Source organism: Terrapene carolina, unplaced genomic scaffold (genome assembly GCF_002925995.2).
Source record: "Terrapene carolina triunguis isolate 2854851 unplaced genomic scaffold, T_m_triunguis-2.0 Scaffold62, whole genome shotgun sequence".
NCBI lineage: Eukaryota > Metazoa > Chordata > Testudines > Emydidae > Terrapene > Terrapene triunguis.
The window spans coordinates 2,707,642-2,725,004 of record NW_020664413.1 but is presented as its reverse complement, the minus strand read 5'-3'; positions in this window follow the sequence as shown (position 1 = coordinate 2,725,004).

Below are 17,363 nucleotides of genomic sequence, written 5' to 3'. Positions count from 1 at the left end.
GCCCTATCCAACTGCTCCCCGCCCCCTGACAGGACCCCCAGAACTCCCGACCCATCCAACCCCCTCTGCTCCCTGCCTGCCTCGACCCCTTTCCACACCCCTGCCCCCCTGACAGACCCCCAGAACCCCCAACCCATCCAGCCCCCCCTGCTCCCTGTCCCCTGACAGCCCCCCCAGAACCCCCAACCCATCCAATGCCCCCCCCCTCCCTGTCCCCTGACTGCCCCCCTTCTCCAACTCCCCAGCCCCCTTACCGTGCTGCTCGGCTTAGAGCAGGCGTCTGGCTCTGCCCTGCCCCGCCCGAGCGGCGTGCTGAGGCTGTGGAGGAGGGGGGAACCAGGGGAGGGGCTCTGGCCGCCGCTGCCAGCCCCGCCGCTGCATTCCCTCACAGGCGCACAGCCCCGCCCCCCCAGCGCTGCTGGGCGGCATGCTAAGGCTGCAGGGGACGGGGGGGAGCCGGGAAGGGGCTTTGGCTGCCGAGGCCCCAATGCGAGCGGCGCTCGGCCGCCCTGTCAGCCATTTTTCGCTCTTTAAATAGCCGACCGGGGGGAAATCCCAGAGATTTTTAGATTTTTAGAAATCCCCCCCGGACGGCTATTTAAAGAGCGAAAAGCCGGACATGTTCGGGGAAACCCAGACATATGGTAACCCTACCTCAGTGGCTACTGCCAGTCACCATCTAGCCCTCGCTCCCTGGGGCGGACTGCAGTCTGTAAACCACTTGTCATCCGCAAGGGGGTTAGGACCTCCTGCCTTTGCCTAACCCTGGGCTGCCCTCTGCAACCCCCAGTACCTGCTCTGGGCCTTCAGCAAGGCCGCAGCCTGGGGCTTTCCAGGCTGGAGCTCCCCTGCTCCTCTGGCCTTCCCCCAGCGCTGCTCCACTCTAGGTACCCTGCTCAGCTCCCAGGGCCGTTTGAAGCCCGTCAAGGCAGGAGCGGGGTAACCACCCCGCTACTGTTTCCTACTGGTTTTAATTCATTTCTCTGTGACTCAGCAGATGGCTGAGTCAGCATGTCTGTTGCACAGAGAGATACTGCAAAAAACGACCCCTTTCAAGTATCTAAGCTATTCACACCCTTTCTTTTTAAAAAGCCAAAAGAACATACCCGCTAATGCACAACAGGAGAAGAATCACAACCCAGGCCTCATGTTCTTACACGTTCAGCTGTCTACATCCTTGATATACTGCAGCTTCCCTCCTAAGGCTGCTTGTGGGGAATTATTAAGGACAATCACTCCCCGTTCATTTGCAACGTTGGCGAAGAACGTCAGTTGATCACTATCATGTCTCACATACCTGTCTTGCAAAGATCGCGGGTGGAGTATTAATCCCGTGAAGAGGGATGATACTACCGGGGGATATTGTAGAGGCACCAGGCTTTAACTCTTTCACTGCTCTGCTGTGCTGCCGGTCTTCCTTAATGCCGTATTGAAATCAGAACGTTGAGACAAAGCTGGAATGTTTGGCGACTCAGTGGTTGCATTATACTCGGGCACACCTGGGACATTCTGCAGCCCGTTATACCTCGGCTGTATGTTGAATGTTCAGAAAATAAACATAAAGCCAGTTAATTATCACAAAAATAGCATTATAGAAAAACATGGTCTAACTGGGAGTCAAGACTTAAGAACATAAGAACGGCCATACTGGGTCAGACCAAAGGTCCCTCCAGCCCAGTATCCTGTCTGACGACAGTGGCCAATGCCAGGTGCCCCAGAGGGAGTGAACCTAACAGGTAATGATCATAGAATCATAGAATATCAGGGTTGGAAGGGACCTCAGGAGGTCATCTAGTCCAACCCCCTGCTCAAAGCAGGACCAATTCCCAACTAAATCATCCCAGCCAGGGCTTTGTCAAGCCTGACCTTAAAAACCTCTAAGGAAGGAGATTCCACCACCTCCCTAGGGAACCCATTCCAGTGCTTCACCACCCTCCTAGTGAAAAAGTTTTTCTTAATATCTAACCTAAACCTCCCCAACTGCAACTTGAGACCATTACTCCTTGTTCTGTCATCAGGTACCACTGAGAACAGTCAAGATCCATCCTCTTTGGAACCCCCTTTCAGGTAGTTGAAAGCAGCTATCAAATCCCCCCTCATTCTTCTCTTCTGCAGACTAAACAATCCCAGTTTCCTCAGCCTCTCCTCATAAGTCATGTGTTCCAGCCCCCTAATCATTTTTGTTGCTCTCCGCTGGACTCTTTCCAATTTTTCCACATCCTTCTTGTAGTGTGGGGCCCAAAACTGGACACAGTACTCCAGATGAGGCCTCACCAATGCCGAATAGAGGGGAATGATCACGTCCCTCGATCTGCTGGCAATGCCCCTAAAATGATCAAGTGATCTCTCTCCTGCCATCCATCTCCACCCTCTGACAAACAGAGGCTAGGGACACCATTCCTTACCCATCCTGGCTAATAGCCATTAATGGACTTAACCTCCTGGAATTTCTCTAGTTCTCTTTTAAACCCTGTTATAGTAAGTCCTAGCCTTCACAACCTCCTCAGGCAAGGAGTTCCACAGGTTGACATATGCTACCTGCTAAAGCTTTATGGCTAAGATTTTCCTGCGGTTGTGGGTACTTCCATTTTGGGGTGCCCAACTGGAGGCACTTTAAAAGAGCCCTGGTCTTTCAGCACCTGCCCTCTGCAAATCAGACCCCTTTAGAATGTCTCACACTGGCTGCTCAAAAATCAAAGCTTCCAAGACCTGTCTACCGCCTTTGAAAATCTTGGTGTTTGTGTTTCAACATGTTCATTTCTAGGCATCTACCTGCCCATGAGATATTGACAAAGGAGTTTAGGGAAGAGGACTAAAAATGATCAGAGGGTTGAAGTGATTGATTTACAAGGAAAGTTTTAAAGAACTAATTATGTATCTGTTTATCCAGATTCTGATATTGGTGCCCATCAGTGTAACATCTGAGTGCCTATAGTGTGGCTATGTGACAACTACGGAGGAATATGACAAATCTGCTAATATTTCAAAGGGGTAAATACTGAGAAATGATTTGGCCTAATAAAAGTGGGTATAGGGGAGAGGAGTGGAACCAGCTTAAGAAAGGGAAAATTTAGGCTGAAAAGTTTTCTGACAATGAGAGCTCTTCGTCTGTGGAATCATCTCTGAAGGGAAGTGATGCAGCACACTGATAAGACTTTGGAGCAGGAACTGTCTTTTACTTCTGTGTTTGGATAGTACCTAGCACAATGGGGTCCTGGTCCAGGACTGGGGCTCCTCGACACTACGATAAAACAAGTAAATAATAATAATGGCTGGACATGCCATAAATGAATGTATGTAGTGGGGTCCTGCCCATCTCTATGTTCCGCAAACACAGCAAGATGTAGGATCAAGCACCTGTCTTTTTTAATTAATCAATTCAGGGAAGTCCCATGGCCTGTGTTATGCAGGAGGTCAGACTAGACCAGTGTCACTGAGACCTCAGTGGTTCAGAAGCAAAATTAGCAATCAACATTACCCAAAAGAGCCGCAGGAGTGTGAATTTATTGTTTCATTTACTATTGTACTATATATTCAGTATAATGGGGAAATATTTATATATATTATTCTCACAGCAAAATGACTGACCAAGTATTATTATTTTATTAACTACAATTGGTTAATAACATAGAAAAGCCTCCTGATGGGTTAATAATTTAGATCGGTTAATAATTAAATCACACCGCGTTTTAATATCGTGTGCTGCAAAGAGCCGCAGGAGACACATTAAAGAGCCACTTGCCGCTCCCAAGCCTCAGTTTGAGTATCACCGGGATAGATGATCACAACGGTCTCTCCTGGCCTTACGAGCTACGAGTCTTTTTCTCTTTATCCAGGTTTGGGAAAACATCATGGTCATTCTCTACGTGTGAAAATCAATTCAACGAAGATGCTGGGAAAACCGTGTAAGATCCCGAGGCCTCTCAGCCATATTTCAAGTGACAGAATTACCAGCTCCTAAAGCAGAGTATTCCCCCGCACCCACTACTATTTTTAGTGGGGGGGGGGGGAGGAGGGGAGGCATTGTACATGGCAAATATCAGAAGGAGAAACTGATTTTCAGGAATTCGGTGTTAGCAGTTTTTAAGTTGACACCTACACTCTTTTATGGATTTGAGATCTTACAGTTGACTTTCATCTGTAAAATACTCACAACTAACAGCTGGAGCATTGCATATGGGGCTGCCCCAATGAACTCAGGGGACAAGCCAAGGAAAATATTAGCTAATATCCCAGTTTGTGCTAGATTCACCATGGGGAGCATGGTGGAGTCTGGAGCTGGCTTATGGGAGGTGTCAAGTGAGTGCCATTGTTTGGCACAATAGCATATTCTTAATAATAACACTTAGCACTTAGGGTACGTCTACACTACGAGATTAATTCGAATTTAGATAATTCGAATTTGGGAAACAGATGTATAAATTCGATTGTGCGCGGCCACACTAAGCACATTAATTCGGTTTTTAACCACATTAATTCGGTGGTGTCCGGCCACACTACCCCATTAATTTTAACCACATTAATTCGGTGGTGTGCGGCCACACTACCCCTAATTCGAATTTACAAAATCGATTTTGGTGCTACTCCGCTCGTCGGGGTGGAGTACAGAAATCGATTTTAAGTGCCCTTTAATTCGAAGTAACTGGCTCCGTTGTGTGGACGGGTTAAGGATTAATTCGGATTAACGCAGCTAAATCCGAATTAAAGTCGTAGTGTAGACCAGGCCTTACATACAGCACTTTCCATCCATCATCCTCCAAGAGCTTTTCAGTGAAGGGTGGATACGATTGTCTCCATCTTATACATCCGGGGGCTAATCTTGATCTCACTTACGCTGATCAAACTCCAGTGAAGTAAGATTAGAATCTGGCATAAGGAAACGAAAACTCAATGAATTAAGGTAGCATATGAGTTATCAACCAATCTGGAAACAGAATCCACTCTATGGGCAGGTCTTCACTACCGGGGGGGGGGTCGATTTAAGATACGCAAATTCAGCTACGCGAATAGCGTAGCTGAATTTGACGTATCGCAGCCGACTTACCCCGCTGTAAGGACGGCGGCAAAATCGACCTCCGCGGCTTCCCATCGACGGCGCTTACTCCCACCTCCGTTGGTGGAGTAAGAGCGTCGATTTGGGGATCGATTGTCGCGTCCCAACGAGATGCGTTAATTTGATCCCCGAGAGGTCGATTTCTACCCGCCGATTCAGGCGGGTAGTGTAGACCTAGCCTATGTCTCAGGCCCTTCCCACTGAACCATATTGAATGGGGCATCCCAGTGTATAGACTATCAGCCCGTTTGAGTCTGATTCAGTAAGGTTCTGAAGCAAGTGCCTAATTTAAAAGCACCTGGATAGTCCCATGAGACGCTGATGGAACTAAGCATATGGTTAAAGTTAGGCATGTGCTTAAACATCTGGCTGAAAAGGGGGCAGACAACAATCCCCAAGATTCCTTAGATTATGTGAAAGCGTACAGGAAGCTCCCAAATCACCTTTCCTAAACTGTTCATTGTTCTATATTCTTCTGTTGGTATCTTATTTGTCAACTGTCTAAATTATAGTCCTCATCTTTTCAATCTCTCCTATATGGAAATCTTTCCATGTCTCCTCTCTGGATCTTTTCTATTTCTGCACTGTTCTTTGAGAACTGGTGACCAAAACGGTGCACAGTATTCCAGGAAAGGGAGTAACACCAGTTTACACAAAGGCTTTATACTGTTTTCCGTCCAGTTCTCTACTGTTTTTTTAATACAGTTATGAAGCCATTGTTGGCCACAAAGACCTTGAGGCTACAAACTAGTTTGGTATAAGACTTAAGAAATGGTGCAAGACAGCACCTCTGACTTTCCCTGTAATGGTTTCCCATTCCCAGCAAGCCTCACATCTGTCTTAATCAGGTCAGCTTTCACTTAGTTCAAGACTTTTCGCAATTTCCTTTACTGCTTTACATACATATTGAACAACAATTGTCGCCACCTTGGCAGCAGAATGTGGACCAGAGCAACGCTACACAACCGTTTAGGGCGGGCAAAGAAGAATACCGTATCTGCAAATGTAGCATGGGCTCTTTCATGATCTCAAGTGGACATGACTTCAGTTTAATATCTCACCTTAAAAATGGCACCTGCAGTAGCATAGCACTCCCTATCACTACACCAGGGCATTGATGGAACAGTATAGAAGAGAGAAAAGTCTATTCTATCAACTGCATCATTTCTTGGTCTTCCTTTAGTGGTTGCCTGTCTAATCCTGGTTGGTTTGTGAGATCAGACCCTACAGAGGTGAAGTCTGATGAAGGAATCTCTTTGGGGTTTTCGCCTCTGTCAGAAAAGGATGTCTTGGGCTCACAGTTGGGATCCCAGTGCGAAGAGGAATCTTGCTGCAAATTTGCTTCTACCCCCAGAACAGAGAGGCAGAAGATGTCCATCACTTGGTGTTTTTCCCTCCCCAGATCTTTTGCAGTCCTGCCTGGGGTAGGAGTGAGCCTGGTGGGGAGGGGCAGCTTTTTTCATTGCTCAGATTTTATAGGGATATATACAAGTCTTTCAGGAACCCTGCGCTCTGACTCAGGCAGATTAAGTTATGGTGTCTCCGAGGAGCTGGGATGAGGTATTGTCCGTGACAGACGATATTGACACAGGACGTTTTAAATACAATCAAACTATATGACTTAAGACAACAAGCATTATTCAGAACTCATGCACGTCCAACTGGCAAGGCCTGTTAATACCCAAAGAGCATCCCAATGCGGCCTGAACGTTTTTTCAACCATCCAAAACATGAGCGAGAGAGAAAGAAAAGAAATGGCCTTTTTATTTTTTATTGTGTCTGCAAACATATGCATTTTTATAAGGACCATAAGCGTCCCTTAGTATATGGAAACTCATCATGTTGCCTAGGGAAGATTTCAGCTTTCCAGCAGAGAAACAGCCACGCCAGCAATGGGGCTGGGTATATCTGTGTTTATGAATCCCCCATATGTAGTCCCAGAAGAGATCCCTCCACAGCCTCTGAAGGAACATCTCACAATGACTCATACTTCTGCTTCCCGAACTTAGGAGAAGGTTGATCCCAGGTACGCAACTGACTTGGCTGGAAGCAAGAAGAAACAGGGATGGGCAGGGGAAAAAAAGCGACAAGGGTGGAAGGGAAAACACTGCAAAAGTGGGGAATGTAAATAAACCTGTCCGAACCTCACAGATGTGACATCATTAAATTCCTTCACCCGAGTCTTTTGCTCCCAAACTGATAACTAATTAAAAAGACACATTTTTATTACTCCCTCAGTCTTATAATTTAATTAAAAGCAGTTTTCAGCTGGCCCGGCCAAACACCGAGAACTTCTCCAAAAGTTTGTACGCAAGGGAAACTCTTAATGCACGGTGCGGTCAGCTTTGTCATCGGACGAGCAGATTTTTACTGGCAAAGGGGGAGAAAGAAAAACAAAGTGAATGTTGTTCTTTTCACAGTGGGTTTCAACACTGGTTCGGGCTAGTGTTGAAGCCCCTCTCCCCAAACTGGAATATCGTCAGCACTTACTCTGCACCATCCGGACAATCTGGTGTGTAATGGACGCACAACTCAGCCAAATTGCATCTTTCATTTTTAGTCTTTTTTTCTCTCTTCTTTCCGTTCTTGGCTGGAAGGTTCTTTTTTCTTATTATTTTTTTTTTATTTCTCTTCGTTGCTGTCTGCGGCACCTGTCTTTGTAATAAATAAAGCATCCAGCCGCCTTTGATGCACCCCAGAGGGAAAGAGTTGGAAGGTTACAGCGTGATGACATGTCCTTTTGCCAACAACTATGCTCATAAAGCAAGTGCTCATTAAACTCTATCGGTTTTTATGATGGAAACTGATCCATGACTCCCAGCCATGGGCTTTTAGAGACATTTTCATTTTCCATCAAAAAACACTGACCCTGTCAGTATAGGGTCAATTGGCTGAATATGTTTAATGATCTTTAAGTGGCAGGAGTGTTTACAACAGCTCATGAAATTGCAAGTAGCTGTAAACACCCTGCTGTAGTCCTCCCTCTGCTCTGCTCAGTTAGATTACGTACTTCTCAGGGTTTTTTTGTTATCGATAGTGATGTTTAGACGTTTTAAACCTAGGCAAAACTGGCCTGAACTGATACAACATGAGGATGCCTGTGAAATATTATCAATGTTCCCCTCTCAGATTTCACCCCTACATGCTTTACTGGTGTGATTTTAGTACCAGTGGCACACTGGCACTTGAAGGCAGACCTTCTCTCTTTATCTGCAAACCAGCACAGGCAGTAGCAGGCAGTTTGCACGTCTCCTCTCGGACCCTGCTCTGCAAGCATGGTTTTTAGGAGTGAAAGTGTTGCTCAGAAGCCATGTCCGTTCTGTCCTTGGCTCGTGGAAACTCATCGTGTTGCTTAGGGAATGCTTCAGCCTAATGTTTATTATTGTTATCTATTATTTGTATTACCGTAATGCCTAGGTGTCCCAGTTATGGACCAGGACCCCACTGTGCTGTGTCCTGGGCAAACACAGAACAAAAAGACAGTCCCTTTCCCCAAAGAGTTCACAGTCTGAGTAGTATAAGACACAAGACAACAGATGGAGAGCTTGGCGAGGTTGAGGAGTTGTTTGAAGGCCGGAAGAGGAGGTGATCATCGTCAGAAGCAAGCTCCCCACAGACCAGGACACACCAACTCAAATGGCACCAGACCCTGCCAGAACAACAGATGCAAAACCTGCAGATGTATCTCCACCTACTATGATGATCAACCCCCGCCCCCCAACACACCTGGGTCCTACACATGCCTATCACAACATGTGGTGTACCTCATCCAGTGTACTGAATGCCCCGATAGCAGCGATGTGGGTGAAACCAGACAATCACCGCGCTCTCGACTGAATTCACACAGGAAAATGATAAAACATTAAAACACCAATGGGTGAACACTTTTCACAAAGTGATCGCTCAACGTCTGACCCCCTCAGTCCTCACCCTCAAAGGAAACCTGCACAACACCTTCAAAGGACGAGTCCGGGAGCTTAAATTCATAACTTTGCTAAAAATCATGGAATTAGGAAAGACACTGGATTTATGGCTTCTGCAACACTCCATAACCCACTAACCCCTCCTTTTTTTGTCCTACGACTGCAGAGGCATTAACTACAAGATGTGTTAACTGCTTATGCTAATCAATCTGTTCTGCCTTTTAGTTAGCTGTGACACTCCGAGTATCCGAAGAAGAAGAGCTCTGTGTAAGCTCGGAAGCTTGTCTTTCTCACCAACAGAAGTTGGTCCAATCAAAGATATCACCTCCCCCATTGTGTCTTTCTAATATCCTGGGAACCACACAGCTACAACCACACTGCAAACAACAATGGGAGTTTTTTGTAGGCATCACGACAAAGGAGTTTTAAAGAGGATAATGAGGTAGCTTTGCAGATGTTTATGGGTAGCTCCTTCCAAGCATGAGGGGCAGGATGGGAGAAAGTGTGAAGGTTCTTGTTTGAAGTGGGCGATGAAGGCTAGTCTCCAGTTGAAATCCATAAAGACTTCGCTGCTTTCTAAATATATTTGCAGGCTCATCTGGTTCATCCCAGATGTGATTGCCCACAAGAATGCCAGTTATGTGAAAGCATAGTATGCCAGACAGCACTCCAGGACTTTCAGTGTGCTGTAGCAATGCCCACACAGGACATTACTGAACAACAAGATGGTGTGATGTAGTTTCACACCCTACCTTGCTGCGTAGTAACTTGCCCTGTAGACACACCCTGAGACACTCAAGGGAAAGGACAGAGGCCCTGAGATGGCAACCTTGCAAAGTCAGTAATAGACTGCAATCCTGGGGTTCTACAAAGGCACTACTGCTTGAGTGGGGTTCATGATTACAAACGACAGATTGTCCCATGACAGATCCCAGCCTAGACGGACGTGGTTGGCATAGGACACACAAGTCAGCCGTGTGTGTCTAACCCCACGTACCCTGGACACATTGCTTAGGGGAACACAGGAGGCAACAGAGATCTGGGTTTCTGCTGCTCCCTAAGAGTACAACACCAGGAACAAAGTAGGGCTTATAGCATAAAATCTGTGAGGGAGAGCATAAAAGACATGCCAAGAAGATGGGTAGGTAGTTCTGGACATTGAGTCAGTAGCTGGGCTTGGGCGGGATCATCCTGGCTTCCAGACCTGTGCTCTAACCACTAGTAGCTCTGCCTGCAGGCGATTGTGGAGTCCCCACAGGTGACAGCACAGCATTGCTGGTTTAGTACTTAGCTTTCGCTTTGGCCTGGGAAGGTTTTGCAGATGGCAGCAGTCACCTAACAGATCCCTTCCCAATCTCTGGCCCGGAGAGGTGGCTCGGACCTGTCCAAAGGTGACAGCAGCGCCACAGAGGACAGGTGGACAGGAAGGGCTGGAAAGAGTAGGGCTGCGAAGGGGGAAGACTGAGGTTGCTCTTGCAAGAAATGAAAATATTACATATTGGAAAACAAATTGACCCAGAAGCCCATGATTTCAGCAATTTGGTGCTGATGAAAGACGCTGTTTTGGCATCCCTGGAATGGATACTGCACAGGCAGCAGCGGGGCCAGCTTCCCTCCTCTTCCTTCTGCTAGCAGGACTCAGGTGGGACCTGGAGGAACCAACCACCACGAGGGCTGAGAGCAGAGGTTAGTTTCCATGGCCTCTCTCTGCCAAGATGCCAGTCAGCAGCAATTGTGCTGTTGGTTTTTGCCCTCCAATTCTTGTCCTCCCGGAGACCCACTGCTTCATGTCAGGTCAGACCATTTTAACAGGGTAACCACTTTCATTCCCTGCTGACCTGGGCCTGGGGAACTGGAGGAGACATGCCAATCCACTGAGCCAGCTTTCCACCCGTGTACCCGTGTACTCTAGGGAACAATCCTGCACCAGCAGGGAAAGGGATGGAGAATATTATATGCCTTTCCCATATCCAACATCTATGATTCCATGAACTACCAGTCTCCTAACCTACAGCCCAGACAGGAACTATAGATTACTAATGATAAGAGTTATGTATCTAAGCATTAAGACTGTCTTCTGAACACACTGACAGGAGCATGTGGCCTATTAAAACTGCCCGGAATTAAAGTGATCTAAGTATGGCATCAGGCAGAACTATCGAGGGGGCTTTTTTAAAATTGCTTTATTTAACTGGACTCCTAAGCCTGACATGGGCTTTGCATTTGCCTCCCGTGGTTTTTTTGGTGTTTGCATGAACTTAGTGAACCCGGTCACGTGTGCCAGTGTTTATATTTGCACAAGCCGTTCTGCCCGTCTCTATTTGTGTTGCCACTACATCAATATGACTTGGCGGGGGGGGGGGGGGGGGAGCCTGAAGCTTCATTTCAGCTGCGAGTAAATCAGCTTTGCCTCCATCTCTGAGGGTTTCCACCTGTCTGTCTTTCCTGACCTTTCTGAAATGCTACAGTGCACCACTGTTAGCCTGCTGTTGAACGCCTCACATACAAGGGTGACACAAAATAAAGCTAAACGCTCTCCCCACAACTGTAACTTCTGGAGGGTGGGGGGTGGGAAAGGTGCTTGCGTTTTCAGGGTGCGGGGAGGCGGAGGGATAAAGTCTGGGGCCATGTCTTGCTTGCACATTTTCCAGAGTTGGTGGGTTTCCAAAGTTTCAGAGTCCCTTCCGGAGATGTGAGGTCACCTTTGGTATGTGGGGCCAGTCTTATCATAACCCTCCCCCTTTCCATACCATGCAGACCTCCCAATTTGCTTTTCTGTCCTTTATTTACTTGTTGTTCTAAAGCAGATGTTTCTTACATATGTCAAATGATTGGCAGCGATGGGAAGGAGACAAACAGGGCCGTCAAGTGGGAGGGTTGTAGTGGGGAGGCTCTTGCCAAGCATGGGGACGCAAGCTATAACCATGCCGAGATGCAGCATCACCACGCAATAATAGTTTGTGGTGCTGCCAATATTAAATGCATAACTGAAAACTACACCAATGTGAAGGAAAGACAGGGAGAATAGTAAGAGGCCAATATGGCTCCATCAGGAGCTCTTTAATGACTTGAAAAAACTAGCTGAAGCAATCTTGGAACCATTAGCAATTATCTTTGAGAACTCCTAGAGGACTGGTGAGGTCCAGAGGACTGGAGAAGTACAAATATAGTTCCTATTTTTAAAAAAGGGGAACAAAGAGGACTCAGGGAATTATAGACCAGTCAACCGAACTTTGATATCTGGAAAGATACTGGAACAAATGATTAAGCCATTAGTTTGTAAGCACTTGGAGAATAATAGTGGTAATGAGCAGCCAGCATAGATTGATCAAGAACAAATCATGCCAAACCAACCTAATTTCCTTCTTTGAAAAGGTTACTGGCCTAGTGGATTGGGGCAAGGCAGTAAATGTGATCTATCTTCATTTTAGTAAGACTTTTGACACAACCTCACATGATATTCTCATAAGCAAATCAGGGAAATGTGGTCTAGATGAAATTATTGCAAGGTGGGTGCACAACTGGTTGAAAGACTGTACTGAGGCTAGGTCTACACTACCCGCCTGAATCGGCGGGTAGAAATCGACCTCTCGGGGATCGATTTATCGCGTCCCGTTGGGACGTGACAATCGATCCCCGAATCGACGCTCTTACTCCACCAGCGAAGGTGGGAGTAAGCGCCGTCGACGGGAAGCCGCAGAGGTCGATTTTGCCGCCCTCCCTACAGCAGGGTAAGTCAGCTGCGATACGTCGAATTCAGCTACACTATTCGCGTAGCTGAATTTGCGTATCTTAAATCGACCCCCCCCCTGTAGTGAAGACGTACCCTCAGAGTAGTTATCAATAGTTTGCTGACAAACTGGGAGGGTGTATTTAGTAGGGTCCTGCAGGTCTGGTACTATTCAATAATTTCTTTTATGACTTGAATAATGGAGTGCAGAGTATGCTTATAAAATTTATGGATGACACCAAGCTGGGGGTGGGTGGGTGGGTTGTAAGCACTTTGGAGGACCGGACTAGAACTCAAAATGATTTTGACAAAATTGGAGAATTGGTCTGAAATCAACAAGCTCAAATTCAATAAAAAGAAGTGCAAAGTACTTCTCTTAGTAAAAAAAATGAAATGCACAACTACAAAAAGGGGACTAGCTGGCTAGGTGTTAGTACCGTTGAAAAAGATCTAGAGGTTATAGGGGATCACACATTGAATATGAGTCACCAATGTGATGCAGTTGCAAAAAAGGCTAATATCATTTTGGGGTGTATTAACAGGGGTGTTGTATGCAAGACAGGCGAGGTCATGGTCTCATTCTAGTTGGCCCTGCTGAGGCCTCAGCTGTAGCACAGTGACCAATTCTGAGCACCACACTTTAGGAAAAGATGTGGACAACTTGGAGACAGTCAAGAGGAGAGCAGCAAACATGATAAATGGGGTAGTAAAACTGACCAATGAGGAAAGGTTAAAAAACCCTGGTGCATTTAGTCTTGAGAAATAAACACCGAGAGAGACCGGATAACAATCTTCAACCATGTTAAGGGCTGTGTAAGCAGGCGTCCAGACTCACCCCTGCGGCGCCTCCTGCTGGTCGTCCAGGGAATTAGCACACCAGCCTCTGGAGCACCCTCTGCAGGCCGGTGAGCCGCCTTGTCCTCTGCACTGGCCCCCCGTGTCCCTCCCAGGACCCCGGTGCCCCTTGCTCGGGGTGCTGCCCCCGGTGCCACACACACACTAGGTCTCCCCTCCCAGGGGAACCCCCACCCACTAACCCCACCTCACCTCAGGATAAGGCCACTGCCAGTCCCCATCTAGCCCCACTCTCTGGGGCAGACTGAAGTATAGGCCACTCATCATTGGCAAGGTTGGGTTTGGGCCTGCTGCCTTGGCCTAGCCCTGGGCTGCCCTCTGCAACCCCCAGTACCCCTTGGCCTATTATCAGGCCGCAGCCTGGGGCTATCCAGGCTGGAGCTCCCCAGCCTTTCCCCAGCCCTGCTCCACTATAGGTACCCTGTCTAGCTCCCTGCAGCCAGGCCCTTCTCTCTCTGAAGGCAGAGAGAGACTCTTGAGCTGCCTGGCTCCCAGCCTCTTATATAGGGCCAGCTGGGGCATGATTGGGGCGTGGCCCCAGCTGCAGCCACTTCCCCAATCAGCCAGGGTTTTTTCCTTTGCCCCAGCCCTCTGCCAGGGCTGTTTTAAACCCCTCAGGCAGGAGCAGGGTACGCACCCTGCTACAGGCTGTTATAAAGAGGACTGTGATCAGTTGTTCTCCATGTCCACTGAAGGTAGGACAAGAAGCAATGGGCTTAATCTGCAGCAGAGGAAATGTAGGTTAGATATTGGGAAATACTTTCTAACTATAAGGGTAGTGAAGGTCTGGAATAGATTTCAAGGGAGGATGTGGAATCCCCAGTCATTGGAGGTTTTTAAGAACAGATTGGACAAACACCTGTCAGGGATGGTCGAAGTTTACTTGGTCCTGCCTTGGTGTAGGGGACTGGACTTGATGACTTCTTAAGGTCCCTTCCAGCCTTACATTTCTATTATTCTATGAATGATGAGCATTTTTGTTGGCGCCAATTTCTGTTAAAGTGAATTTTGTGTGGGTGAAAAGTAGAGGACGGCAGGCCCCAGAGACCTACGTTCTCCAGGACTGGTATAGCACAGGCAGTTAATGCCAACTTTGCTGGGTCAAAGTTCCAGTAATAACCTTTTAATAAGAATCCGAAGAAGTGGGGTTTTTACCCACGAAAGCTTATGCCCAAATAAATCTGTTAGTCTTTAAGGTGCCACCAGATTCCTTGTTGTTTTTGCAATAACCTTATAAATGTCCTTTTGTTACATCTCCCGGTGCTTGCAACATGGGTATTTTCTTGGTTCCTTGAAGAATGAACACCAGCTGCAAACATCTTGTGTGGATTATTTGGCCTGACTTCAGCAATTTTGGTGACTTTGATATTTTTGGTGCGTAGAGATGTCCCAATTGTTTTCCAGAGCTTTCACCTCAGAAATGATCCACAACTGGAGCTGTCAGTCTTAGTATATGTTTGGTTGGTGGAGAGGTGCACAAATCCTGGAAATAAATGCCAAGTCCCTGCACATCCCCTAGTCCTTGGGGACTGACTCTTCAGTTGTGTGTCTTGTGCTCCATGGGAAAATGTCATGGGTAATAGATATCAGGGGACCAAGAACAGAAAATGCAGACTTTCACCTTTAGGTCAATGGTTTGAGTCAAGCCCATGTCTAGTAGTATCTGAAAGCAGGAATGAGCAGGTCTTTGTGAAATTAGGCGGTGGGCTGAGTTCACTTTCTACTGCCCCCGAGGTCTATACCACAACCACCCCTGCCTCCACAATTGGCACTAACTGGCCAGCTGAGTAGAGCAGACAAGGACTAAATGAATCATGGAAAGTCAACTTCCCTCTCACCCACAGACGTGGTCCTTCCAGAAAAAGACTGAGCAACATTGGAGGATGATGGGGGGTGGGGGTGTGTGTGTGAAGGAAAAGAATACCTTTCGGTTTTGGTTGTAGGTATAAAGAGAGGACTTTTGTCTCCAGTCCCATCTGGCCCATTTGATCGGCATAAAATTCAGAACGAACCTTTCCACGGATCACCATGGTTACATATTGGGAGGACTTCGCCTGAAGATCCTAGATCATGAAGGGAGAAATTACCGTCAAACCATATCAGTGACTGGGAGCCCCGTTGTGGAATAAAGAACTTGGGAAATTAGCGGGTAAGTGAACAAATCAATAGATCCTACATCACCAAAGGCATGAGTTGCACTTATGTAGACAAGTATACTTTAGGTGTAATGGAACAGACGGCTTAGTGAAGTAGTGGACGCTCTTTCACTAGAGGTTTTCCAGAGGAGGCTGGATAGCATCTGTCTTGGATGGTTTAGACACAACAAATCCTGCATCGTGGCAGGGGGTTAGACTAGATGAACCTTGCGGTCCCTTCTAGCCCAACGATTCTATAATTAGGGATGTGCCAGAGTCAGTTGGGTAGGACCTGGCTTCAAATCTGAACTCAAGTGTTCCCAAAGTTGATGTCCCAGCTCTGCTTCTCATAGCCCACAGGATCCAGATTTGAACTCTCCCTAAATCTATGTAGAGTTGGATCTGATGTTTCTCTCTGGCCCCATTGTTAGTTTTCATGATGATCGTACTCCAGTGAATAGTGGTGAGTGCATATTTGTCAAACTAATGAAGTCTTGGTAATATTAGCCTTCATTCCAGTGCTGTCTCTGCTATTAAACGTTTGCTGAGATGTGAGCCGAGACTGCTGGGTCTTTGGTGGGAGAATGACTGGGTTTGGGAATTAGGGATGTGCTAATATTTCTGTGATTTTAAAGCCATTCTCTGTTTCATTTCCAGATGAGGAGACAGAATCCCTGAGCTATTTCTCAACATTGTCTGTGTCCCAGCTGCCTCTCCCTACGTTTCTCACAGGACTAGAGCGGTTTTAACATTCACCAGAGCATTCTCTTTGGGATGCCTGCTATTCCAATGAAACAATTGACTGACCACAGCAACAAAGAGATAAAAGACAAATAAATAATAATAAACGCCAATTTTTTTAAATAAAAGAAAACTAATTTGGGATCAAAATGAGATACACATGCAGAGAAATCCATGAAGACTGGTGGGAACTTTTAAGAACCTATTCGTCTCCGGTCCCATAAAACAATACTGGAACAGGGCATGGTTGACATGACAGCAGTGAAATCATCTGGCGTAGGTGCACAGCCCAGACTAGAAAGGAAGCAATGGAAGGGACCTGAGCTGGGACAGCCTACCTGGGGTGGTTTCCTGGCTACTGCAGACAGGTGCTACCTATCTAGGAGTCTCCTCTGAGCTGCTTGTTTTACAATTTCCCTTGAAGTTGGGGGCTGTGTAAAGAAATTTGGTACAGTGCCCCTCCATCCACTCCCTCACATCCCATCTATCCACGGAAACCTCTCTCAGAGCAGAGCCATGTCGGCTGGGGACACGTTTATGGCTTTTGACTCGTTCATGTTCAGACACTTTGTCAAGCAGCTATCGTATTTTATGAGAGTATTTTGACAAGGCCTCTCGCGTCTAGCAAAAATCCAGCTTAGTGAGAGAGACCGAGGCAGAGAGAGAAATACACAGGCAGCGACACAGAGAGAGAGCTAGAGAGACTAACTGAGGCACAGACAAAGACAGTAGAGACTGAGGCGGAAGTAGAGAGAGAGAAATGCAGAAAACTCTGCTTTGCCAACAGCCGAGAGCAGACAAGCAGTAGCCAAACTTTCTAAACTGCAGCAGTGTGATGCCCTGGCTTGGCTCATTTGAAGTTATTGTTCAAAAACCAACCAAGCAAATGAACAGGAGAAGAAAGGATGGCCCACAACCGCCTCCAC